General features: G+C 38.5%; 1 protein-coding gene across 1 annotated transcript in view; it reads right to left on the bottom strand.

Annotated features, from left to right (window-relative positions):
• Positions 1–7,538, bottom strand: part of LOC114457923 (estrogen receptor beta-like) — a 28,510-nt gene extending 20,972 nt beyond the window's left edge. The window contains exon 1 of the mRNA XM_028440069.1: positions 7,335–7,538. The gene's annotated coding sequence lies outside the window, so the exon portion shown is untranslated. The remainder of the gene's footprint in view (positions 1–7,334) is intronic.
• Positions 7,539–26,281: the final 18,743 nt, after the last annotated feature.

Consider the following 26,281-nt stretch of genomic DNA (forward strand, 5'->3'; position numbering starts at 1 on the left):
TCTGTGCCACCGTTTCGTCTTCATATCGCAGGAAAACAATGAATCCCATAATGAGAGCCACACTGTCCTCTAGTGTAGTGTTGGTACTGCATTGTTTAGTTCGTCTAATGTGATAATGTATAACTGACCAAATGGAGCTACTCTGAGATCTCTTTTTACCTCTGAGAACAAATGCACTTCACCTTCCTCACACAATGAACCTGAAGAGACACAGTCAGTGTTTAAAAAGCAAGGCGTGCTGAACATCAGGGCTTTGTGAAGATGCGTAGTTTGATAAATTAACCGGGTTTTTTTGGCACTGCAGAGAGTGCGTTGGCAGAGGGAGGATGGCTTCACTTTTTGTCTTCTGTGAGTTCATCCTTTGATTCTGGAAATCTCACCCTGGAATCAAAAGAGTTTAAACTTATTTTGGTTTGAAATTTAATTACACTGCTGGCCAGCTCGTCTGTTTCCGCTCGAAACAAAAAAATAAAAATGATTGATGATGAGCGGGAGTGAGTTCACCGAGTTTCAATACGAGTAATGAAACCAAATTAAAGATCATCAAAAAGGAACATTTGTAATGTGTTAAAAAAAAAAAAGCAACGAATCACAGACTTGACTTCCTCAACATGATTGTTTTCCACTGACCTCACTATTGCCATTTCTACTCCTACAAAAAAATTATTCGCCCAGATGATAGAGAGGGAGGTTTTCCTTCTTTAATTACTAGTTCGGGGTAAAAGTAGATTTTCTTTTGTTTTTTTTTTTTTTTTTTTTTTTTTTTTTTTTTTTTTTTTTTTTTTTTTTTTTTTTTTTTTTTTTTTTTTTTTACCTTGTCTGCACATGCTTTCGAAGGTTAACACTACAAGAAGTGCAATCTTTTGACAGCAATGCATATTTTATTATTGCAATTAAATAAATTTATTTATTTCATTGCATAATTGTGACCGTCACCAGCCCTCCCTAGGGAAGGGTAAGAAATACTTTATTAAAGGGAGGATGTAAAAAAGAGAGGGCAGTGTTACACCAAGGTGAGGGGTTGGAGGGGGGTGGGGAAGTTAGCAGGGAAGAGGGATACAAGATAGGATATGGAATGGGTGAGGAATAGTTTTAAGTGATGCGATGTGAAATTGTGGTTGTGTATATTGTGTTTATTGTTGTGTTGTCAAGCCAGTTTGGTGACCAGTGTGTGGTTTAGGAATAATGGTGGTGGCTGTGAACAGAGGAAGAGGTGAGTGGAAATTCCATAAAACAGGTATTTGGGAACAACGTGTCTAAGGTTGAGCCCAGTATGAGTGTTATCCCACAGCCCAAGGCCAGTGCATCCATGACAAATGTATTTCCAAGTACCGCCACTGCAAAACCCAAGAGCCGCCCCCGGGCCCGAAGAAGCAGTCAGGCCAGCAGCAAGAGCAGGCAGCCTAAGGGCCCCCGGCGACCACCCCACGGCCAAGCAGTCCCCCGAACGCCCCCAAGATCCCAAGCCGAGAGGCAGCCATCGCCCCCCCATACACACCCGAGAAAGCCCCAAGGAGCCAAGGACCCAGCGCACCACGCCACCGATCCCACCCCCAACCCCCAGACCCCCCACCCCATCGACCCCCCCACCCCCCCACCCCACCCCCGCGCCTAACCCCCCGAGGGGAGGGCCCAGAGAACTCCCTGCCCGAGGCCCCAGCGGAGGAGCCGAAGCCCACACCCAGCAGACGACCAGAACCGCGCCGAACAGGCAGCCAGTGGGCACCCGCCGGCGAGCCCAGAGCCAGCAGGGGCCCGACCCCAGGCCAGAAGGACCCGGAACGGATGCAGCACCAGGAGCAGCCCGCCCAGGGAGGACGACCACACCCCAAGCCGCATAAGGCACCAGGGGGCCGCTGGGAGTCTCCCCGCCGGCCCCCAGGCACCCCAACCTAGCCCCCCACGGCGCCCCAGATCACCCTTCACTGATGCCGCCCGCGCCACGAGCTTCAATTCTTTTTTTTTTTTTTAAAGCCAGGGCCCCCTCCAAGGGCCAAGCCAGACCGCCCCGCCGGGATGTGGCCCCCTATTCCGGCCCCCTAGATTTTCTTTTGAAGGGTCGACCTTGCCTTTAAACTTCCTCACTGTCACACGCATGAAGCTCTACCATTGTTGGAGAAACCCTCCCTGTTCATAAAAGGCATCCTGCTATCCCTCTTGTCAGCCTCAGACACACTGTATTTACTCAGTTCAACACCGGGTTCAGACTTGTAAAATCTAAGTCGCCTAAGCAGTTATATTTTTGAATATTCATTCTTAAACAATCACAACGTCACACAGGCAGAACGCAGAGATGGGAGAATGTGGGGAGTTATTAAAACAGTAAAAGACTAAAGAGCTCCAAATGTGATACAGCATAGTCCAATATCTACTACTATTTACTATTTACAAAGGCTTTATTCAATACTGGTGAGGACCATTTTCAGGAATTTACTTACTGAAATGGAAGTGGCAATATTAAAAAAATTAAAAATAAAAATAAATGTTTTCATAATTTTTTTAAATTATTAAACAACAGGAATAATAAAAAAACACACTTTTTCCCACTGTAAATGGGTGGGCAAAAAGAAAAAAAGTATGACGTAATATGGCTCAACATGACCGAGTTCACCTCCTAAAATGGAAATAGCGATATGACACAGACTAAACCCTCACCAACATATTTTAGGACAATATTACACATCTGTAAACAAACGGACAGACGTGCATTCAGTGCAACTACAGCAGATTAATGTGAAATAAATAATGACAATAGTTAACCCAATTTATCGTATTAAGCACTTTGCACTTTTGACATGATTTTGGGAAGTTAAAAAGCCAGTGATGAAACAGGAATAAACAATAATTTTAGTATGGAAAATCGGAGCCTCTAGACTTTGATAACAAATGCAAAATTACATTTTTTAGAGCCCCAAAATTTCACTTTCTAAATTTCCCGCATCACCTCATCCATTCCTGTTTCATTTGTTTTTCCTAATTACAAGTCGTTACTGCATTTTAAACTTCCTAAAATCGTGTCAAACGTTCTCAATATGGTTATTATCCCCCGCCACAAAGTGTGAAAAGGGATATACGTTTGAGCTCCATCCGTCCATCCATCCGAGTTAAAGGGGACAGCTTTTCTCAGAAACTGTTTAAGATTGGATAACCAAATTTGGTGAGTGGCTCCAGGGTAACAATACCTTGATGGAGTTCGAAAATGAGAAGCGCGCAATTATTTATTTATTGGCCTTGTTCCTTTTTTTGACGGGGGTTGTTGATGACAACTGTCTTCTTGTTTGAGTTCACTGTTGTTGTATATTTCTATGATGCAGAAGTGCACCAAAACACATGCTGAAAGATTATGTAGCGCAAGATTTAATATTCTTCCTTTTGCTTTCCTTGCAAAACATTCAGCCATTCATTTTACGGCAGAAAATACTGTAGAAATGTAAGTCCGTCATACAGCTATTTCCATTTCAGTCATGGCGAGAGATTCCATATGAACTTTTTGTGTGAGATTTGACATTTTCGTCTCTTTCCTCATTCGTTATGTCAAGAAGATTGCGTAAGTTGATGTTTATTCCTGCATTTGTTTATTCAGTTGTCATATCGATATTAGTCGTACTGTACGTCATATCACTGTTAACTGAAGTGCAGTGTTTGATTTTTGATACAAGAAATCAGTTGCTGTTGCACAAGTTCTGAACGACGTGATGTCGGATTTAGTCAAAATAAGTGAAAGGCTGAAGATTATTATTGTATCTGTCGGATCATTTAGAAAATGTGTAACATAGTCCCAAAACATGCATGTGAGGGTATATTCAGTGTCATTTTGTAATTACCTCTTGATTCTGTTTAAAATAATAATAACAAACATAAATTATTACTATTTCCATTTAAGAGAATGAATTTCATAATATCTGTTGTGCGTAGGTCTCGTGGGATGTGTGCAAGCACTCCATGCTACAGCAAGTGGAGGATATGCAAGCACAAAAGCGGAAGTGACATTTTTTCAAAATAAAACAACGAAACATACATAAAAAAATAATATAAAATAGAGGTAGACAGATGTTGGATTTCCAAAGGCCGATGCCGATACAGATTAAAAAATTAAAAAAATCAGCCAATGGCCAACATCTAAAGTCGATTTTGGAAGCCGATATACTTTTTTTTTTAAAAGCACTTTGAAAGACAATTAAAACACTCATATGATATAAATGTATACATTAGAAATTAAATCACAAAATGAAACTTTTAACATTAATTGAACTTTAAATATACCCGTATAAAACCAAGTAAAACAAAAAGTACAGGACGAGTAAGTAGCAGTAAAGCATGACAACAATATACAGTTTAAACTAAACACCTGTTTTAGGTATAACCATTCACTCCTTCCCTCTGTTCACAGCCACCACCATTATACCTAAGCTTCACACCTGTCACTATATGCACAACTCCAACATCACATCTCACTGTCACTTTAAAATAATCAACTCTTCCACACCCTTTCTATTTCCTACCTTGAGTCTCTCTTCCCTGTTCCCTTCCCCCTCACTTAGATGTAACACTGCACTGTCTTTTTATATCCTTCCTATAAAAAAGTGTTTCTTACCCTGCCTTAGGGAGGGCTGGTGGTGGTAAAAAAAATATACATATTTTTTTTATTTTGCCAATGGCCGATCTTGAAAAAGAATCCCTGAATCAGTCGACCTCTAATATAAAACTTGTTTTCCGAAACTTTTTTCCTTGCGTGGGCCTGGTACCAAATGGTGCATGGACCAATAGTGGTCTGCAGGCCGGTGATTGGGGACCCATGCACCAAGTCGAGCTGAATATGGAAAAGCAATAAAAAATAACTTCCCCAGCCAGAAAACATCAGAGGCTCAAGGCCGAGTCATTTTCCCATCCCTGAGTGTCTGCCTCCCTAAAATCAGCAGGAAACGGATACGGAGCAGCTCTGTGAAAAGGAACGCTGGTTGGTTATATTACAGAAAAGGAGGAAGAGTGGGAATGTGGGAGCAGACTGGTGCTGTCCAACAAACTGTCCTCATCTTAGTCAACAATTAATGACAACCTGAAATGAAAGCAACTCCACAAATATCAAATATGGCTGTACTTAATGTCCCTGGAGTCAAGGGTAGGGATTTCATTTGAACCTGTGAGTCAATATAAAATCCTGGATGACAACAAGTGAGAACCTGCAGAGTTAGAGTTAGTCAGACTTAGTGTTAGAGTGCACAGTGTTCGTAACCCTGATGGAGACTGTGCTGCGTTCATTAATACACTGTCGTAAGACATTTTTATTTAGTTTTTTAACTAAAATGCAACTTAGTTTCAGGCAAATTCAAGTCATCAGGACTATTTCAGTTATAGTCGAGGTTTAGTCAACTAAATAACTGACTTAGTCGACTAAATGTGTCACAAATATAGTCGACTAAAATATAAAGCTTAATTACCATTGATCAAGCTGATACGGGGTAGTATTAAGGCTCGTCCCGCCTTCCACGTAACAAAAGACATTTTGATTGGACACTTTCCAACAAAGAAACTGGGTTGTGATCAGTCGATGAAAAAAACTATATATTCTGATTTAGTTTTTGTTGACATGTATTTTATTTCTTTATTTATTTTAACTTAGTCATAGTCTAGTTATTGTCACTTAAAAAGATAGGGCAGACGAAAACTTTTATTTAACTAGATTAACACTGGTTCATACAATGAGGGAAAGAGTTGGAGATTTTATTTTTATTTTTTAAGAAAATGTCCAAATATGTCGTGCACAATTGAAAACATCTGGAATTTTGAATACTGATGTTTTATTTTATCAATTGTGAACACACTGTCACCACACAGAGGTCTGTTCATTCATTCATTCATTCATCTAGCAGGATACGCACACGCACATACACACACACACACACAATAAAGTAAACAGAAAGTAAGCATGGTCAGTAAGTATGTAATTAAATAAATTATGGGTGCAAACAATTCCTCGGTCATCATCAAATACCTTGATTACAAAAACTGATTGATTAATATCCTTGTTTACTTTTTCTAAAAAAAAATTATATTATATTATATTATGCCGGCATTTGATCATCTTAGGCTGACCCCACATGTAATAGAATCATTTTGCTACAAATATATATTTATATATTTCTTTTTTCTACTTTACATTAGGGATGTCCCGATACAACTTTTTAATTTCCGATATGATCCTGATATTGCTGTATTGCGTATCGGCCGATACTGATATTGATCCGATATTATATACATACATAATAATTATACATACTTTTTTTTTTCTTCAATAAAAAAAAGAATAATGACTTATTTTGTAGTGTGGAATGTTAGAAAAGTCTTGATCAAGTGATGTTATTCAAACAGAGAACAATAGTCAGCAACAATAGGTATGAGCAAAACTGGCCCATTAATTAAATTGGTTACATACATTTTAACCTTCAACATAATATCTACAGTATTCTACAACTGAATAAAATCAATAAAAAAAATAATTGTGGGAGAAAAAAATTGGAGAATTCTTAAATTTGAATCCAATATCCGATATTCGTTTTCAGGCTAATATCTGACCGATATTTAATCCAATATCGATAATGGATCGGGACACTCCTACTTTGCATAATACATAAATGAATTAACTTTTTTTTTTAAATAAGAAACTAATTGCCTATTATTAAGTGACCAGTTTTGTTTTCTGATGTATATTTAAAATTGAACTTTAAATCAGCAACTCCTCTAATTGATGGAATCATTGATCAAGTACACGACTACATTACCAAATATTCAATATACTGTAGCTGCAGCCCTACAATAGATACATTAATTAAATAAATAAAATGGAATTGTACATTTTTCTTTTGACTGTTAATTTTAAGCACTCAACCTGGGTCTACACTAACATTAAAGTCGCAGGAAAAATGTACTTTAGGAAAGCACAAGTGCACTGTGCATTATTATTATTATTATTACTATTACATTTAATACATGCATTGTGGAGCATACACTTTCTATTAGATATAAACTATTGAAAGCCTGAGCTGTCACACTGTCAGCACACGCACACACACGCACTTGTACATGTTGTTGTAACACAGTATAGTGAAAGTCACCCTGTGGATTTGTTTGAAAGAACAACAATAATCACGTAGCGCGTGCTGAGAATAAACCCACTACAGGACACTTCATGTTCCACACTAACAGGCCCACAGCCTCACTCTGACCCATGGACCCACGGACCCGGGAGTGTGACTGTGTGTGTGGGGGGTGTCTGCACGCTTCACCCCCTCCTTAAAAGCACAGACCCACACTAGTAAACATGGAGCCAGTCCTACCTGTTGCTGCACGCGCACGCACACGCGCAGGGGAAAGTTGTCAGTCCGCTACGGGTCAGGTTTTCACACTGAGATCAAAACCAAGAGTTGAAGGTTCGAGTCCCACCACCAGTCTGAGTCCAGCCCCGTGCAGCTTCGCTGGTGGGAGACACTGGTTTGGTTTGAGACGCTGCGTTTAGGGAAATAAAAGTCCTGACTGTGAGACGGAGGGTGCGCCAGATCCGAGCTGCGCCTTCAAAATAAAAGCACAAGTCCAACGCAAGCACAGACGTTTTATTTGTGGTTAATAGTGGTGTCTTGTAAAATGCACTAACTATTTTTATGGTACTATTTATTAATGGGGAAAGTAGAAGCATTTAACAGCACTGATATGTAAATGGGAATACAGTATGATAACAGTTGGTTCTCAACAAGTGTACAAGTAGTCAATGTTATTGATAAACGACCAATAATTATTAACAATGATGATAAAAAATAACAATATTTTTTACATTATTTATATTTATAGTTTTTATTATCTATTTGTGGTAGGGTCAACATAGGGACAGAGCAAGTTATTATTATTATTATTATTATTATTATTATTATTATTATTATTATTATTATTATTATTATTATTATTATACCAGTCGACACTCATTTTCCTGAAAGAGAATGTTATGTTGTTCTAACATGGTGCCTAAGAAGCATTCCTTCTTTCATATCCCAGATACATCTTTCTTTGTGTGTTTTCTGTGTGTGTGTGTGTGTGTGTGTGTGTGTGTGTGTGTGTGTGTGTGTGTGTGTGTGTGTGTGTGTGTCACTCACTCATTCTATTGTGATCATTGCAATCATCAGTATTACATGGGTCCTACGCTTCACATTAACAATATGGGTTACAAAGTGGAACATATTCAAGTAAAATAATTTACATCATAATTTCTAGAATCAAACTTGACTGCAGGCAACAACTTTGAAACACCCATGTTCTTATAAATTGCTCATTGGCAAATTAAAAATTAAAAAATAAAATAAATGAATAAACAGAATTGTACTCCGTACTCTAAAAATGAGGAATACAACAAAATGGTGGCACAGTGTATTTCTGTGACCAGCCGTATTTACTTTTTTCCTGCTGGCAAAGAGAGCTCAAATTTACTTTTTTAATAATTCTATAGACATGTTTACTTACTTTGTAAAGTTGATTTGTGCATGATACTGTAGTTGATGTCCCTGATTTAGACCCACACAATAGCCAACAAACTTCATCAACATTTAAATAATCCTAGGATTCATTAGAGGAGCACACACACACACACACAGAGGAGAAACTAGATCAATCTAATAACACTACTATCAATCACCTGGGGTAGCGCCAGAGGTGTCCAATCAGATTCCAGAGGTGGCCAGCACCCCTCTGGCTCCGCCCCTGGTTATTATCTGCAAACTCAAAATTAATTGAAAAGGGGACAAAATATATAAATCAGGGCATATGAAAATCAACCTTTTGTGATATTTGTTTGTAAAGAAAAATAACTTTTTGGGTCCTGACCTACAGGTTGAGAACCCCTGCTCTAATCTACAGGTTCGACTCCATGTGTCATAGTGTGTTCGGACACGAAAACCCTACTAGTATTTGATCACTGTCTGGACAAGTGACTGATCTTCATCTGGAGCTGCAGTGTGTACCTACTCCATGTTTGTCATTTTTATTCAGGGTCTTGACTCATTTCTGTACCTGTGTGCAGAGAAGTCTGACTCATGTTTGATCAGCAATAGAACAGCAGCTTGTGTTTGGGCTTTTAAAAAAAAATATCCAAATGCAAACTGAAAAGCTTTCATGTCATTTCAGGACTTACTTGTTTGTGGGCCCAGGGTTAAACATCCATTCTGATTATTGGACAATTAAGTGCATGATGACAGACATGAACCTTGTACATTTAAAACTCTACCAAAGCTGCTGAAATGTTGAAGGCGGATGTGGGTGCACGTGATGTTTTAGGGTTGATGTTATCGGTTTCCAGGAGAGACCAGCATGTTGTAGCTGCAAGCAGCACGTCATATCCCTTGCATACATAGCAACAGGTGACATTTGACCACGTTAAAGAAAACTTTGGGATGCATAACCCTCCTCCACGGAAGCACACTCATGCTTAGTTTTGCTGTAGATGGAAGTTCAGCAAGGCAAAGTCAAAGAGTGTATTGGTTGTTCATCTGTCCTGCACATGCTCACTTTTGTGAATGCGTGTGGGTTTTTTCACGTGCACATATTTGCAATAATTGAAGCTTGGTTTGATGTGTGTCTGTGCGTGTGGATGCCTACACCAGCACAGGAAGTTTGACCTTTAATTTCCTCTAAGCTCATTAGTACAGAGTGCAAACAGGACATTGTTTATGAATCTGCAGCTGTAAAAAAAAAAACATTACAACAATACTCCTCATACTGCATATTTACTAGAGCTTTTATGCAAAGGCCATTACCACTGTTGCATAATGATGAGGTTGAGGGAGACAAAATCTAGTCATGTGTATTGGCTCTAATACATTGTTTGTTAGTATTACCAATAAAATCAACTGTTGAGTTAGAAGGATGACAAAAAGTATAGAAAAGGCTGCAACTGGGGGCCGGGGGCCAAAAGCTGTGCGGCCCCAAAGTAGACATATAAAATGACTCTGAAAATACACATAATGACAAAAAAAGTACATAACACAAGAACAAAAATACTACAAAAATACACAAAAGATTTCGCAAACACACAAGAAGACAACAAAAATGCAGAAAAATTACTCCAAAAACACAATCTGAGAACAAAAATACACAAAATGACAGAAAAATATAAAAAATTACATAAAATAACTCCAGAAAATACTACAAAAATAGTGAAATATATATAAAACTACAAAAATCCACAAAATGACAGAAGAAATATACAAAATGACAACACAAACCCTTTGTTCTTTCCTGTATTAATGCTCATATTGGTCATTATTCTAAATGCTTTGATGATTGTTGATAACGTGGCCCTCGGTTAAGACAATGACATTTTTGTGGCCCCGGCTGTAATAAAAGTTGCCCATCCTTGCTCTGATGATTGAATTATGAAGTCTTGAGTCAAAAATATTTCTTTTACTGTTTATATTCTGATCATGTGATGAAAAAATGTGTTCAGATGCATTTTTCGACTCTTGTGAACTACATTCTCTAAGCAGTTCAACATAAAATCGAATGAAAACTAATAAATGTTTAATAAAATTATTAAATTGAGTTTCTGGGAAAAAATATGAAGAATTATTTCTTGAAAAACTTTGCAAAAAAGTGTATTAGAATATATTTGTACACATTTTGATGTATCGTTTATTGAATAATAATTGCTATTATTTAGTATCTGATGAGAACATTTCCCTGTACTTCCCAGACTGACCACTGATTGAACCTTACTGAGGTTGTGGAGTAGTGAACCATGTAGAAAACATCAGAAACCATTGTAGTGAGGAGAAAATCACAATCTCAAAAAGCTATTTTGTTGTCACTAGCCTTAGTATTAAAAGAAAACACAGTTTATAGATTGAAAAATCAAAAACACTATTCATGTCAATTAATGTAAGTAAGTCACTGAAAAGAAAAGTTACAAATTAATACATTGCTAGAAGATATTATTATTATTATTATTATTATTATTATTATTATTATTATTATTATTATTATTATTATTATTATCTCTTTGGCATTATTAAAACAATAATCTGCAAAATTCCAGCTGCACAAGTTCTAGTGTAATTAAAGGAAAACATATATTTGCTATTCCCATGCCTGGAGAAGACTTTTGTTCTGACATTGGAATATTGATCTTATAAATATATATTAAGGATACATTGGCAGTACAATAACAAATGTTGTTGATAACTTAATTGTTGAAACGGGTTGAAAAATGGAAATGTTGAACTAGTTAAAAACGGTAAAGGTCTCAAACTGAAATGATAGCAAATGTGTTGTGATTCTTCTGAACGTTTTGATATTGTACATTTTGGCCGCTTTTTTTGTATGGCTGGGCCGCCATGTACATGGTGTGAGTGTTGTGTTGTGTTGTGCTCTTTTCGTGGGGTCTCTCCGGGCCGTATTGACCATGTGGGGCGTGGGTGCCTCTCCCCTTTGGGTGTGGCTGGGTGCTAACTTTGTGTTCTGATGGTCTTGGGGGCGGTCCCCGTGGTGTGTGGGCCCGGGACAGCCCACTATGCCAGTATGAGGTAGCACTAGGTGTGTACCGTTGGTGTGCCTCCCTCTCGCGGTGGTGGCATGGTAGGTCACGTGCTGGTGGGGGGCATTACCTTGTGGCTTGTGCTGTCCGGGTGGGCGGCGGGGCATGGGCTGCTGTCCTAGAACCGTCTGGGGCTGTGCGGTCCTGCTGGATGGTGGCCGGTTTGTAGGCTGGGGAGGCTCTTACCGGGGGGCCTCGCCCAGAGGCTTGCCCTCGGGGGTTCCCGGGGGGTGTCTCCCGCTTCAATTTCTCCACACTTGTCACCAGACTGGCTGAACTGATTATACAACACAATAAGAACAATATGCACAACTACAACATCACATTTCACTCTCACCTCAAAACATTCAACTCTTCCCCACCCCTTCAATTTCCTACCCTGACTCCCTCTTCCATGTTCCCTTCCCCCTCACCTAGGTGTAACACTGCCCTTCATTTTTACATCCTCCCTTTAATTAAGTGTTTCTTACCCTTCCTTAGGGAGGGTTGGTGATGGTCACATTTACGCAATATAATAAATTAATTTCAATGACAAAAAAAGCATTGCTCTCTTAAAAAGTTTGCACTTCTTGTATTGTTGACTTTCAACAACATGTACAGACAAATTATAATAAAATAATAAGAAATAAAACTGAGGGATGTGGTTGTTTAGGAGTCCCATCATAACCCCCAGTTTACTTGAACTACGTAAATATGCTATATAGTGAAACAATAGAGATGAATGGTAATAGCTGTAAGAACAACATCTTAGCTTTTTGAAACAATTCAGCTTTTTCAGCTATGACAGATATTAGTGGAGTTTTCTAAGCCAGTTGCAGTGTCAACATGCCTGCCGACCAGAGCTGCCAGGCGTCTTTTAAAATATAGCATTGTCCTATATTTCAACATAAAGTTAAGCATTCTTTATTGAACTGATATAGGACTAACTTTGTTCTATATTTCTGTTAAAATCAAAGATTGTTATGGCACCATCTTGCACTTTACATTATTCCAAGTATCCCATTCACAGGTCTCTTTTTCTGCCTTGTCTGCACATGTTGTCGAAGGTCAACACTACATGAAGAGCAATCTTTTTACGACAGCAATGCATGTTTTGTGATTCCAAATACATAAATTAACAATTGGACTTTAAAAAAAAAAAAAAAAACAGTCATTTTACTGTATTTACGTCAGATATTTGTTTAGACCAGCAGGGGGCGCTGGTAACACAGTGGTCGGTTGGCATGCAGTTATTCCACCAGTGAAGAAGAGAAGCTATGCTAGCAGACAGAGCTAATAGAAAAACGTGACTTTTACAGATATTCACGTAATATTACAGATATTCTTTCGGTGCTAAAGGAGTAAAGAATCATTTATGAGCATGTTTAACAGTAAATGGCGGCCAGTAAGAAAATAATAGCAGATTCCGCCCGTCACGTCCGCTTCTGGAAGGATTAATATATATAGCGCCCTCTGCTGTTTAAAAAAAGTACTGCGATTCAATTTTCAGAGCATCGATGTGAACCGTGATACCTATGAATCGATTTTTAACTGCCTTGCGATTAATCGTTACATCCCTACCACATACTGTGTTAGAGCCAGTGTTGCTTGGACCACAGTCCTATGAAGGCCTAACAGTCTGATGGTTTGATGTCCGTGTGGGTTGAGCAATATCCTGACCTAATAGCGAGTTAATACTTCACATTAAAAGCAAGGTTCGAACCATTGTTGGCAAATACCAGTTAGAGCCTATTATTGTTTTGTTTTTGGGGTTTTTTGTAGATATTACACCAAATACTGTAGGTGGTTTTCGTGCCAATTTTTGCTGTTTCTTTGGTTTTAACATCATTAAACCCTGGGATCACCCATAGGTGGTACAGCCCAGTGACACATGCATGACTCACAAGCGGCACAAACGACTTTCTTACCAAAGTCGATGCAGTTGTTCATGTTTTTTCTTCAGTGCGCACTGAAAACAACATAACCGAATTGTTTCAAATGGTAACACCATTAAGTGAATGTGACGGTCCTTTGAAATTAAGTTAAGCTCCTTTCATCTTCTTCTGTCCTTTCCTTTCCTTCTGCCTTGGTGACGCTGTAGCACAGAAGAGCAGTTATGGAAAAGCGCCTTGCTCAAAGGCCCATAGTGATGACCCACGGTCGGGTTCCAACCAGCAAGTTTGCTTAAATAACCATTTGGCCACCACTCTGTATCTAACCTGATACTAGATGGTTTAGTTAAAATCAGTTTTTGTATTAACCTTGAAATAAAATGTTCGTTTGCTTAATGATGAAAAATAAAATTTGAAATTGGCAGAAAATATGAAACTAAACCTAAAATCAGATATTTTCTAGAGAAACTCTAAAGAAGGAGAGACGTCATACGCACAGCATCCCGATAAACCTAGAACGTCTTTACTAACGCAGAAATCTGACTGAAACTCACTTAAAACTTTGACTCACTTTCAACAACTTGCCATTGATTTCATCGATTACATTTTTTAAGTCACAATAACAAGACTACGACTAATTAAATGTGAACAAAAACTATTTACAAATGTATTCATATTTTTGTCAACCAATAAAAACCAAACTATAATATCGCCACATGGGACGAAATCCATTCAAAATAATGATCACATCAAATCTGTTTATTCTACAAACATTTTAATATATTTTTAAAAATGCATAAACTACTATATTATAGAGATATACAGTAGTTGACCATTTTAGTCAAATGTATCTGTAACAGATGTAGTCGACTAAAATCTTTAGTTGACTAAAACCAGACTGTAACTGAAAAAGTCTTAATGGCAAAATATTCACTAAAACTAAGTTGCATTTTAATCAAATCTAAATTTTCTAACAAAATCAACACTGCTTTGCGCTCATCTTTGGCCATGTTCTGATAATACACAGCAACACTACAACCTTTGATTCCTCAGAAATACATAAAAGTTGAAGCCACTCAGGATAATGTGATGATGCTCGGCTGAGCAGAACAAATTTAATATACAGAGTAACTATGATAGAAAAGTAGCTCTAGACATGGTTTGGACAACCCCCATCCTTGGATAGATGGTGAGTCAGACACAGTGTGTGGGCTCGAAAGAGCCTCATCACTCCTTTGCCAGGATCCCCGCCACACCTGCCGAGATAATCATTCAGAATTACGACGTGCTCGTTTGTCACCTCTCAAAATCCAATTTCAGTGATTACGTTTTGTGGCTGTAAAGTCTAGCCAGGCTTCAGAAACTCATTTGACATTATAGGTAATGGACTACAGTCTTTACCTCCTGACCAAGCCTGCATCAGTGCACGGTGTGTTACAAGGTGCAAATTGTGCCTGGAAAAGTAGCTCCAGCTTCTGTCGCCTCCCACTATCATTTGGTTGATGTTGATGTGGAGCTGTGGGAGCAAATTGCTCTTAAATTTGAGCTTTTAACCCTCGTTTGTCATAAAGGCGCTTAAATAATTTGGTTTGAGAGAAATTCGGCACAAAGTTTCGCAACATTTTGGTACTTTTACAATCTGGATGTGTCATCTCAGCTCAAATTACACCAATGATGGTTTTACATTGGCTGTTTAAATGTTTAAAGCCTTTCTTTGTGCCAAATCTGATCTAATCCAACACATTAATACAAAACATGTCAAAGACTGCCAAGTAGTAACAGTGTTAGGATTGTATCCCAACTTCATCATCCTTTTGTTGCATTTCATGCACGAAATAATAATAAAGAAAGTGAAATGATGTAGTAATAGGTTTTAAAATATGTAAAATCATTTCCACAAAGTTTGCACAAGGTGCTTCACATCGCACTCTTTCTTTCCTTCTCGTTTCTTTGTCAAATTCCCAGCACCTAACCACAGTTTGGTGACCTTTTGACTCAGAGCTGCAGCCATGAGCACCATGACCGTCATGTAAATACATTGTTGAGTTTTTGTATCAAGATGGTGAGAGGACAAACTTTTTTGGGGGTGTTTTTGTGCGGAAACAGCTGGCACAGAGAAAGGAGAAGTCCTCTGTGCCCCAGGAGATCAAGCAGTAAGAGGAACACACAAAGTTATGTTGCCTTCAAAGTTCACAACTCCATAAAGTTGCCCTCAGATTCATCGCTGACCCACGGTCGCGTCGGGGCCGTCAGGTTTCAGGGGTTGCTCGTAATAAACCCGACAACATCCGTCCTACAGACTGTCAAAATCATGTCAGCTGTAAATGCTTAGCAAATTTTATCATATCAAAAGGTGCAAATCTGTCTAAATCTGAAGGCCAACGTGTGTGTGGAAATTGACATTTAATGTAATGAAGTAAATCATCATCTATTATTTGACAATTCGTTTGCCACAAAACAGGATGCAAGTTGCCTCCTGGCTGGTACGTCTCTGCTGGAGGTCAGAGGTTCACGCTGACCTCTGGGATGGCACAGGGCAGGCATCACATGCTGCCAGCTTTGTAGAAGTGAGAATGGGAAGTTGTTGCTCTTATTGTGGCAACCTGGCCCACGAGGTGACGCTGAGGGCAATGCTGACCAGTATGTGAACGCATGTAGAAGAGGCATGGCTGATGGGAGCACTTAGCTCTCAATATAACACACCTTCTGCTCACTTCAAGCATAATCCAGTATATTTTCAAAGTCACAGTTTTACATTACAGCTTTTTTCATGACACCCTGGAATAGATCACTTTCAAACTTTGAGTTTTTGCTGAATATAAAAAAGCCACAGAAGTCCTCCTCAAAGTTCAACTATGTAAAACACAACCTGGAATTACATTGTGAAAATAACACTTAGATGTGCATAAATAGTGTGTTTGTGATATATTTCCTATTCTCTGTTCTCACAGGATGCAGTAGCCTGAGAGGATAGAAGGAGGTGGAAAATCTGCAAGTTTTTAAGGTGGGAAGAAGCTTGAATTTATTGAACATGCAAAATGCAAACCATTCACAAAAAGCTGCAGTAAAAAATATTAAATCTGACCTCAAATATGTCATGATGCATACGTTTATCCTTTATGAGCACTATTGCATCATTTAGGGGAACAAATATAGTAAATTGTGTTTCATTGATGTGAGGATTGTGTTCTTCCCTGTAAGGGATCCTGCATTTGAGAACCACTGGTTTAGTCAGTTTATGATCTGGCTTAGTGGTTAGCACATCTACCTCAGAGCAAGAAGGTCCTGGGTTCAAGCCCTGGGGTGCACACCTGGGTCCTTTCTGTGTGATCTTTGCATGTTCTCACTGTGCTGTGTAGGTTTCCTCTGGGTACTCCAGCCTCCTACCACAATTATGTTGTAAAACGTATTTTAATGTGAAAATTAGAGATGGGAAATATTATCGGTTGGCCGACATTTGCCGTAATATGTAATATCGCTTGACATCGCTATAGGTTGTTCCACAGATTTTGAAAAAATTATATGTGCTGCTCTGCCTTAAAGCTGGGGTACGTAAGTTTTATTTGGGCTTATTAAGTCAAAAATCAATACTCATCTTATTATATTGTATTGCATATTGTAATCCAAAGTGTGCACAGTGAATCTCTGCTTCTTCTCCTGGCTCTGTAAATGATCTTTAGAAATACAGGAGCGTGATTCTGGACTTCAGCCAATCAGAGATCTTTCTACCAACAGAGCAATCCCATGAGCTGCTTTAAGCGTGACTATTGGCTGCTCGAGCTGCTCGTCAAAAGTCAATGCATGTTCCCAATCTGAGAATAGGAACAGTCCCATGGCATTATATTCAAGTAGAAGTCTCTAATGCGGCTTTTGGCACAGGGGCTACAAAGCAAAGCAAGAGGAAAAAGGAAGACCGAGGTGGAGAAGCAACAGAATAAAGGCACAAACGTGTCCAGAGACTTGGTATGCGGCGTACTGCGAGCAAACCGCTTTCAGTCTATGCATCGTCTGCCCTGAGTCAGAGAGAGAGAGAGAGAGAGAGAGAGAGAGAGAGAGAACAGATGGAATAAATAGCTTGTAAAACTAAGAGAAATTTAATATAAGGTGGAGACAGAGAACAGACAAATTTCATTCACTGGATTGTCTCTGTGCTCTGATCAGCTGGGATCAGGAGGTGGAGGAGCAGCTGCTTGTGAGCCTCTTACTGTCCTCACAGCAGTGAGCTAAGCTAACGCTAACTCGCTAGCTTTTTTTTATTCTGAATTGTTACAGTTCCAAACACTCCTTGTTTGTTGTGGAGTTCTTTAATAATTAGTCTGGACGATTACTGAGGCTGAGACAGATGTCGATGGTACTTTTTGATAACTAAAGTGCACAAGTGATTTCTTGTCATTATATTATTTATTATTAGTTTATTTGTGGAATGCATCCAGTGAAGCATCACATTAAAAGTAAGATCAACATGTTATTTCCATGGAGACATTTTTACTGTATGTGACCTAACATTAGGCTGGGGGGAGGGGGCCTGTGTATATATCAGTGATGGTTGATATCGGAAATTGGAATGTTAGTGTTGGACAACATCGGCATATCTGCAAAATGCTAATATTGATATATGATCTATAGTAGAAATATATTTTCTTCTCCATTATTTTGAAAAACTTTAGGAATTTGGGAGGATTCTCTTGCGGACTGAGTAATAAGAATGACAAGAAAAGTAAAATTAAATTAGAGCATAATTGCAGGAGAGTTAGTGCATGTGTGCAGGAAAGTTTCGGTGCACTTGAGGCCAATCCATGAACTCCTGTGCGGCTGCTTTCCTGTTTGGGGCTGAGGAGGTTATTTATCGCAGGAGCATTCAGTGCCTCACATTCTCTCTGGGTACATGTTGTTATGTGGGAGTAATGCTTCTCTTCCGAAAAGCAATTAAAATCATCCGGGAGGGTCTAAAAGAAAAAATGACATTACGAGTAAAGCTCCCAGCTGATGCCAAGTGCAGAGATGTGGTTGTTGTCTTGGACGAAGTGTTTTGGAAATATATTTTGTTTTTGTTTGGCTTTTCTCTGTCTTTCTTTTTACATTTTGTCCCTTTTTTCAGTAGAGACACAATCATTTGTTTGGGGACCAAAGTGTATGACTTTATTGTAATGCTTCATTTCACAATCAGATTCTGTGATGCGTGAAATTAGGTGATTTATGATGCACAAGAGGGAATTGATTAGTTTGAACTGTAAATCTGAATACATTATAATTTGCCTTGGTCGCTTTCTACTATAAAGGCTTGTTGAGACTAACTGACCTTGAAAATGTCATGTCAGGAATTTGATTCCTTTTAAACAAGAGGAGAAACACGACAAGGAATGAGGACTTTGTTTTTTATTTGTCCGAAACTAAATCTCCAAGGTTTAAGATTAGAAAATTTTGTAAATTACCATCTTATTCCTTTTAATTTCCATGCAAAGTTTCCAATTTGGAAAAATTCTGGAACTTTGCCACCCTTTGTGGCAGCAGAGCATTCTGCATTGGAATAAAAAGATGTACCGTTGAGCTACTTATGTAAATGCATAGGCTACGTATGTTTATCACAACCCAATCATTATATCAGTCCTTTTCATGTCAGTAGTGTGATTTAAATGTTACACAATAAACCGTATCTTGCTGTACGCAGGCCGCGTGGCCGCATGGGGCAGTAAAACCACCAGGGGGCCCCAACCTTGAAGTTACTTCACCATATTAAGGATTACTGTATACATGACAGAGGAAGCATTGGTCATTGCTTAGAATATATTATTTACTTCCTGATAGTTGTAATTGAAAGCTCTGCACTTTACATACTGGTACTTATTCATACGAGCTTATACACAGTTTAGCTGCCCCACAGTGCTGTGATACCAAATCATATGACATCATTCATCACTAAGTAAAATGTACTTCAACAACTAATTAAAAATCATTTTGAATCAGTAAAATTGTACTCTGCACTGTAACCTTGCAGTTGCTAGTGTCTGGAACATTGAGAGATGAGATAAACAAAACCTGGGCCCACTCCGATGCTTTCTGTTATCAATCTTAACATTAGCTTTGAATATGTTTTCACAAGTTTTTATTGATTCATAGTGTACAGTTATTGAGTTGATGTAGGATTATTGATCAGTGGTTCTGAACGATTAGGGCATTACAGTAGATTGGTTCCTCTAAGGCAGGGTGTCAAACTCATTTTCATTTGATTGCAATTCCAACATTATTGTGTCATAGTTTTCACTTCCATGTATACCTGATAAATAAAGTAGGCAGTGGCTATCCGTACGGTTGCTGTATCAATATATCGACATTCTATTTGTACGCAGTGCCCCTATTTGGCCAGTTTAGGTCACGTGACTAAGACTAAACCTTACCCTAAACCTAACCCTAACCCAAATTGTTGCAATATTGGGTTATAACCTTATCCTAACCCTAACCCTAACCCTAAAATGCTATGTACGTGTACTTCGGTAACCGTACCAATAGCATCAGGGGTTGTCCGTATGGCAACCGTACAAATAGACACGTTCTATAAAGTATGTAAGGACCTACAATATCTAAGCCATGAGTGAACGATAACTAGTCTGGCAATAAGCCACATCAACTTACTTAATTTTTGTAAGAAAGTGGATATGGCAGTTTCTGCTCCATTCCCTGATTCGAAAGAAACCGCACCAATCAGAGCCGTACAGAAAGTGCGTCATATCTCGAGCACCAAGCAGTGTCAAGGCAAACATTGGGTCCGCCACGGAGAAGACGTTCATAAGCTGCGCTATATTGATGAAACCACAGCAAGAAGAGGCTTTAAAAGTCTGCACCGCATACTACACGCTATTTTCCTCTGCCAGCTCTGTTTAGGGAGCCAGTTTAGCTTGTTGTGAGCCCTGATCGTGGAGTTTCATTAAATTTGTGAATTTCTGCTTGCGGAGATATCTACAATATATGATAATTTACACAATGGTCCCGTCCCAATACTCGCAAATGCGAGTATTGGGACAGGAGTGCATAGGCCCTAGACCTTAGGGTGTCCCAATTCTTCAGAGTGGTCTTTAGCCAAGTGTACAAGAAATCTAAAATACCCACTTATCAACCACTTACTAAATACAATTATGTGATTAGAATCTGGTAGGTCAACCTTTATTAACATTTAAATGCTGTGAACATTCCTACTAGGGCTGGGTGATACGGACCAAAACTCATATCTCAATGTATTTTCTCAAAATTGTGATATACGATGTAAATCGCGATAAATTTGCTGATGCAAAATGCCACACAGGGACAAACAGATAGATAGATATATAGATATGAAGTATTATAGTATTCTATATCACCAAAATATATATATATATATAAAACTCTTACTCACCCTCCGCGGGCGGTCTCTCTTTTTTCCTCCAAGCTCGGGTCCTCTACCAGAGGCCTGGGAGCTTGAGGGTTCTGCGCAGTATCTTTGCTGTTCCTAGAACTGCACCTTTCTGGACCGAGATGTCTGATGTATTTCCTGGGATCTGCTGGAGCCACTCCTCCAGTTTGGGGGTCACTGCCCCGAGTGCCCCAATGACCACGGGCACCACTGATGCCTTCACCCTCCAGGTTTTTTCCAACTCTTCTCTGAGCCCCTGGTATTTCTCTAGTTTCTCATGTTCCTTTTTCCTGATGTTGCAGTCACTTGGTATTGCTATGTCGACCACAACGGCTTTCCTCTGCTCTTTGTCCACCATCACAATGTCTGGTTGGTTCGCCATTACCATTCTGTCCGTCTGTATCTGGAAGTCCCACAGGATCTTGGCTCGGTCATTCTCTACCACCTTTGGAGGTGTTTCCCACTTTGACCTTGGGGTTTCCAGCCCATACTCTGCACCGATGTTCCTGTACACTATACCAGTCACTTGGTTATGGCGCTCCATGTAAGCTTTCCCTGCCAGCATCTTACACCCTGCAGTTATGTGCTGGATCTGGATTGTCTCATTGGCCTCTTTGCACAGTCTACACCTGGGGTCTTGTCTGGTGTGATAGATCTGGGCCTCTATTGCTCTGGTGCTCAAGGCCTGCTCCTGTGCAGCCATGATGAGTGCCTCTGTGCTGTCCTTTAGTCTGGCTCTGTCTAGCCATTGGTAGGATTTCTTAATATCCTGATATATATATATATATCTTGCCCAGCCCTAATTCCTAATTCCTAAATTATAAAACAGCCTAAATGAAAACATAAATGTGTATATGAAGCATATGTATATATATATATATATTATATATATATATACTTACAGTTCATATACAAGTCAACACATTGCATATTTACTGTTAATTTCACATTGCTTGTCTTTAAGTTAGACATTAACATTTTATTTCATTATATATTTTCTTATTGTTTCTCATGTTCACTCATGTGGTTCTCTGGTATTCATTAATGACTTTTTAGACACATTCATTACAGACTTTACAACTTTAACACTTTTTGAAAGGAGTTTATATCTGTGGCTGATTTTTCAATGTGACTTACGTGGTTCCTTCCGCTGTGGTAGACGCTAACATCTCAGTTATTAATCTAACAGAACATGCAACATCCTGCTGCTATTTAGGAAGGTAAACTCTCTGTCACATTTCACAACATATTTACACCAGTTCTCAGGCCATTTCAGGTGACAATTCTCGCAAGGCTAGTGACGGCGTTCAGTTCAGTAAGGCATTTTTTAATTATTATTACATTAAAATACAGGATATTTACGGGAAAATACTAATACGGGAAGATGGCGGGAAAGAGGGGTAAAATATGGGAGTTTCCCAGCCAAAACAGGATACTTGACAGGTATGAGCATATTACCCATAATCCTTTGAGGTAAAGAGGTTTTGCAACGACTTTACTGATATCACGTGAGTTTTATCCGTCTGTGGCTCCTGTGCCGAGAAAATGTGCTTTTAAGTATAAGTTTTAACTTTTCTTATGCTGTATATGTGTAAATACAATCAAGGTTTGCTATGTTACATGGAAAGAAGCATAAATATCTGATGAAGCATTACAGTGATTTATGCACCGGTATTTACGGACATTAGATGCAAACAATTTCATAACTTTTTTGTGCAATCATTCATATAACATCCAATTTTTGGAACTCAATTTTTATTGAGGTTTATAACATTGTACAATACAATCATGTTTATCACACTTCATAAGTGCATGGCATTATTGAGATATTCAAAAGACTATTGCACAAATAATTAGACAAAAAAAAAGATATATAAACCTGAACATAAAAACTAAATGACACAAACTATGCTCATCTTTTTAGGATAAAAAAAATCCAACATGGGACTCCATCTTTTAAGAAATAGCTCTTTCTGAAGTCTCAGAGAATATTTAATTTTTTTCCATCCAATAAATTTCTCAATTCATATAGAATAAGTAGGTGGATCAGACTGCAGCCATTTGATACATTTGAGTGCAGCTGTCAGCTATTTCCTACAAACCCGTCAGGAATTGTAAATAAAATGGCCGTCTGTGGCTCTTTAACAAATAGTTGCCTGAATACTGTGTTGAGGGCAGTGAAAACATGATTCCAGAAGGGACCAATCTAGGGACAAGGACAGAAAATATGAGTATGACTCCCAAGATCAGTACTGCAATTTTGCCAACAAGTATCATAATTTACCGGATTCATTTTTGAAGTTATTTCTGATGTCCTTTTATTGTTTAAAATTTTACATTTAAACTCTTTACAAGAACTAGAGTTCGTCACCAGGTGCACTTCAGAGCAGATTTCGTCCCACTTCTCTTCAGTAATTTCAGTGTCAATCTCAGCTTTCCACCTCATAATAGAAGTAATGTTTGTATTCAAAATTAGAAATGTCTTATAAAAATGGCTTTTGGAGTCGATTACCTTGTATTTTTATAAGAATAGCCTCAGCAAGTGATGGTTCTAACACTTTTTTCCATTCTTTATGTTTTGTCAAAAAGCTCCTTAATTGTAAGTATCTAAAGAAATCTGAGGAAGGAAGCCAAAACTGTCCTCTCAATTGTTCAAAGGACTTCAGACAACCATTGTGTACAAGATGACGGAGTTTGCTGAGCCCAGAAGATGACCAAGTTTTAAAGTCCTTATCAATAATAGACGGGGTAAAGCCTTGGAGGGAATATCAGAGAGGGCTGAAATTTCTTTTGGCAAGCCAAACGACTGCTTTATTTTACATCAGATCTTTAGTGTAATCATGGTCCATTCACCCATCAGCATATTTTAAATGGAATGTCAGAGAAAGGCAGAGCCTCGAAAGGTCTGTTACACAAACTTTTTCCAATATCGAGCCAACCGGTGTCGGACAAGTCCTGCATCCACACAGTCAGGGGTCTCATTTGAGCTGCCCAGAAATAATGTTTAAAATTTGGGACAGCAAGCCCCACCCCCATCATTTTAGACTTTGCCACTTGATCCTTGGACGTTTACCTTGTCATATAAATTTGGAAAACAGCATGTCTAATTCATCAATCGTAGAATTTGGTATGTTTATTGGCAGCATCTGAAAGAGGTATAAGAGTCGTGGTAGCACATTCATACGTATACTCTCTATTCGACCTAAGAGAGATAGAGACAGGACTGTCTTTTAATTTTCCTTATTATCACCTTGTAGTTTGTATTACACAGTTCAATAATGATGGGGAATTTGAATGCCCAAGTATTTAATACCCTCTTTAGGCCATTTAAAGTGGCTCTGGTCTTTAACAGTTTGTGATATATTTCCTACAATATCCATTGCCAGTGTTTTGTCAATATTAACTTTGTAGCCAGAAAGGTAACCATAATAACGTCTTTAAGATGGGGAATGGTTGCTGTAGGATTGGAGATGTATAACAGTGCGTCATCTGCATAAATAGATAACGTTGTTGACCATTTATTGAAAATCCCTGGATATCATTTTTGTCACTAATTAAAGGTGCAGTCCGCAACTCCCAGATCCCTCTCTCCCCCTCCCTCCCCGCTGCTCTCTTGCCCTACCTCCAAACTTTCCAAAGTCCCTCCCTCAGAGGAGCTAACAAGCTAACGTTAGTCGGACAGCAACATCACAGCAATATAACATGCTCTGTTAAAAGTATATTACCGCTGCACTTCTCTCTCTCTATGTGCACACGTCAATCTATCAACAGCTTATGCAGCAACAACACAGTGTCACTTACAGCAGCTCACATGGAGGCTGCTGTGCACACATGAACAACACATGCACGACAGAGTTCTAGTGTAACAATTAGAAAGATGGAATGTTTACAAATCTTAAATGAAATATGCAAATTTATCTTCATTTGTGACATTAAAAATACAGCAATTGGGCATTAAAACCTTAAATCTGACTTGCTGCTACCAAGGTATAAACTCTATAAAATTATTTGTACAATGAGATAAACTGTGAACCACTTTTTTTTATCGATAATTGTTCATTATGATCACCATTTAATCCAATAAAGAAACTGAACAGAATATGCATCCATATTTAATTTATGTTTTAGTCTTGCAATTGATCTAAGAGTTGTCACAATATTAAAATTTCACACTTGAACTGCATAACAAATGAATTCTAATCATGAAACTAAATGTAATCATGTTCAGAGAGATGTGCTTGTAAAGTAGTAGCAGAGTGTTACAGATATGACGTGGCAGCACAAGTCAATGATGTAAACCGCATTGTCCCAATTCTGAAATTTTTGCACACTTTTACCTGCTCACTCAAACCCTTCGTGCACTTCTAACAAGTGCACACTTCGTAGAGGGGCGTGGGGTGCAGTGTGGGTATTGGGAACGGGCCAATAATTCATGTTTTCTCTGTTATTTTTACCTTCTATTGTGTGCTGAATTGGACGCTCTAAAGGGCCAGATTTGGCCCTTGGCTTGAGTTGAAGACGTGTGCTTTGTTAGTTTATGAATGTTATAGACTATATTAAGTTTTCTATAGATTTGTTTATCATAAATAATGGAAGTGTTTTGTTAGGAAAGAAGGTCAACTTCAGTGAAAGAGTCAGATAGACAAAAAAAACTTGATTGTGTTCAAATTTAATGAACAGTATATCAAATTAAATCTACATCACACTTTAAAATTAGCCATTAGCTTGAATAACTGATTGTTTGTTAGTATGCTTTTTTAAAAAATAATTACCTTAGCTCTGCACATGTTATGGTTACAAAAACTTATTAAATACAGATTTGAAGTGTATTTGCTCAGAGACAATAATAGTTATTTTTTTTCCTTCAGTGCCAAAGCTATAAACCTGAAAACCTTCAAACCACTCAACCAAAATCTAAAAATACTGACAAATAACACACAAAAATTGTGTCCTTTTATTTAATGTACTCAGCAGCCCCAGCCATGAACCTTTTACTGCCTCTGACCACCACATATTTCTCCACTCTCAGAGGTAATGGGCTACTGAAAGCTTAGCAGGATGTGATGTTTTTTGTAATAACATCTTTAATTACAGCCTTTTTCCTCCATTTTTGCGCGTGTGTAAGTAGAAAGTCCTTCTTAAACCCTCTTTACCTGTTTTTTTCTCCACCACTTCATTCTTCTCAAGTATCTTCATTATTACTCATCCTTACGTAGAACTGCATGGTGACACTATTTTTAAGCTGAGGTGGGTTTGAGCAGGAAAGCATCATACCACTTCATTTAGAATCATGTAGACAAGTGGTTCTTGATAGTTTTTGTCCCATGTACCCCATTCACATTTTTATCAAATCATGTGTACCCCTTTTCATATCATAAGTACCCTCTCAATAATTTCATGTGCTTTTTAATTTGTAGAACAGCGGTCTCTCCAGTCCTAAACCCCTAAATGTCACTC

This window comes from Gouania willdenowi, chromosome 24 (assembly GCF_900634775.1).
Source record: "Gouania willdenowi chromosome 24, fGouWil2.1, whole genome shotgun sequence".
Classification (NCBI taxonomy): domain Eukaryota; kingdom Metazoa; phylum Chordata; class Actinopteri; order Blenniiformes; family Gobiesocidae; genus Gouania; species Gouania willdenowi.